Source organism: Octodon degus, unplaced genomic scaffold, assembly GCF_000260255.1.
Source record: "Octodon degus isolate 3935 unplaced genomic scaffold, OctDeg1.0 scaffold00013, whole genome shotgun sequence".
NCBI classification, from domain to species: Eukaryota; Metazoa; Chordata; class Mammalia; order Rodentia; family Octodontidae; genus Octodon; species Octodon degus.
In genome coordinates this window covers 10,707,604-10,710,320 of record NW_004524589.1, presented here as the reverse complement: position 1 = coordinate 10,710,320, position 2,717 = coordinate 10,707,604, and the positions used below count along the sequence as shown (strand labels likewise).

Sequence of the window (2,717 nt, the reverse complement as noted above, 5' to 3'; positions counted from 1 at the left end):
TTTTTTTTTTCCACTTGAGTATAAAAAAAGAGGGAAACCAGGAAGATTACTATGTTAGGATTCTTCCTCAGAGCTAAGTAACAAAAAATCTAACAGTATCAGATTTTTTAAAAAAATTATTTATTTGTTTATTTTCATTTTGAAAATATGTATTTACTTTTCTCAAAATATTATTCTAAGTAAGTGTCTTACAGACAGGGTTAATATGAACTAGAAATATGCTAAGTAATAAAACCATTTTTACAGACACCGTGAATAATTCTAACAGAAGATATTCTTATATATATGGCTATAGCTATGTTTCATAGAAAAATTTCAGCATCCAAAGTGCAAAGACAAAAGAGAATGACTTTCCTTTATTAAAAAAAAAGTTGGAAATCATTGGGAACAGTCGCTGTAGTTTTTGCAAGTATGGATTCATTCTCCTGATCCAATGGAACGTGTATTCTTCACAGGCCCAGGGAGTCCATCAACAAGTTGTTGGCTTCTAGAACACATTTTTTGACTGCTCTTCAGTTTAAAATTCTTCATCAAGTAAGAATCCCAGGCCAGACTTTCATCTGTCTTGTTGAAGCTGATATCTGATAAAATGGAACAAGATTCATCAATGGCTGACAGCCTTTTATTCCCAGCATGGCCACTGGATGGTTGGCCCCTGTTGAGAAAAGCAAGAGCTGATTTTTGCTCTTCACTTAGTTGCATGCTGCCAGATGTGTCACACATGAGCATGTCTCAAATCAGCTGATTCTATCATTCCAGCTTCCCACATTCAGCTTCAGCTCGCTGTCTCCGTTTGATCTCTACATCCACTTGATTACTTGCAAGCTTCAATTTAACATCCAGAGCGCTACGCCCAGTCTCTGCTTTCATCAAAAGATCCTTGCATTTCCCCAGCTCATGGTCTGTTCTCTGCCACTTCTTATGGAAAGCCTCAAAGTCCTTCGCCAACTGGATGGATTGGAGCTCATTTCCTTCACCCAGTGCACAAGTTACTCAAACAGATTCTGTAAATTCAACATTGAAGCATCATGTTTTTCGTTGGATGCACCTTTTTCTGCCACAATCCAGCGTTGGACAACCCCTTTAAATTTTATTATGTGTATAATTTTCTGAAGGGGACTATTCTGAGCAATCATTTAGGTGTGCGAGAGAGCAAGGCACCATCTTCTATGGCTACATCAGCTGAGGTAAGGCCTTCTAGTTATCACAGTGGGAGAGAGAACCACTAGAGGAGAAAGTCATCTCGTTGTCATTTAAATATTATAGGTGCATGAATTCAGCAAAATAATCCAATATAGTCCAGTAGTCCATAATAGTAGTGGGTTATCTGCCAGACTGGCAATGTCAGAAGTTGTTTCTTCTCTAAATTCTACTGCCTGCTTTTCCTTAGTTTTATAAAATTATGTGATGATCAAGAATCATAAAAAATAAGTTTGAACAAAGGGCATTAATTTTGAATGAAATTTAAACATAATACATTTCAGTCATTACCAGGACAATGAGAGATGAAGGAGCTATTTAATTTACTACTTTATGAAATATAAATATCATCCTAGAATGACATGATAAGGACTTTTTGGAGAAATTATTTGGATTGGTATTGGCAAAAAGAACTGAATTGAATATGGGCAAGAAAAAGTGAAGTATGGTTTAATATCTGTTATTCTTCCCTCCCGTTCCCAATTAACAGACTATGAATCTCATCTGAAGAAGTCACAAGTCAGTTTGTTCATTTGTGTCTAACATGCAAATAAGCTGCATTTCAGTGAATAAACAAATGCTGGAGATAATTTATAGCCCCATTGCATATTAAACAGTTGTTTTTTACATAGTTCATCAGTTTTGTCATTTTATAAGCATTTTAGCTTTTCAAATGATCTTTGAACTAGCAATAAATCATGATGAGTTCCTCATTAATTAAAATACCAAAATATATAACATATGTTCAATTTGTATCACCATTATGATTTCATCTTAATAATTCTGTTTATTATGCATTAACACTCTGCTAACAGCTTATGTAGTCCACATATAGACTTTGCAGTATTAATGAATTTTTTCTTTGCACTTTATAATTCTGAAGCACAAATAGTTTTTATCATGAAACTCACTATTTGTCCTTATGGTTTTAACTTAGAATGTGAGAAATATTTGGTAGAATGATGCAGTTTGCTCCCAAGTTGTAATCATGCACGTGAGGTTTCCCTTATAAAAGAAAATATTGTTCCTAAACATTTTCAGCTTATCACCAGATGGAATAAGAGACAGAACTTTCAGAAATGAGGAAGTAAGGAGCTCGACATTCTGACAGTGTCAGCATCCTGGGGATAACGTATGTGTTCAGAGACGCTTGCAGTGATCCACTGACTTTCTTCTGAACCTGGAGAATTCATTTCCTCTCTTTGCCTCTCTGGGCAATAGTCCCTCTCTTTCTCAAGACCAAATATGCAAAGTTGTACCAAAAAATATTTTTCCTTTCTATCACATTCCTCAGGCAATTATATTATCTTTTCATACTTTTCTCAATTACCTATGATAGCCAATCATTAAGGAAAGAGATGGGAAGCCAGAAGAAATTAATAGACTATAGTAGTATCATAATACAAGTAAACTTGGCTTCACTTGAATTCAATGGATGTAAGTCATACCTGCCTTTACTTTTTCATTGATTCTACACCCATGTTTCTTCCCAGGATTCTGATCACAGTCTCTCCCAG

General features: G+C 35.1%; 1 pseudogene; it reads right to left on the bottom strand.

The window, feature by feature from the left end:
• Positions 1-417: 417 nt before the first annotated feature.
• LOC101573133 lies at positions 418-1,136 on the bottom strand (annotated as a pseudogene).
• Positions 1,137-2,717: the final 1,581 nt, after the last annotated feature.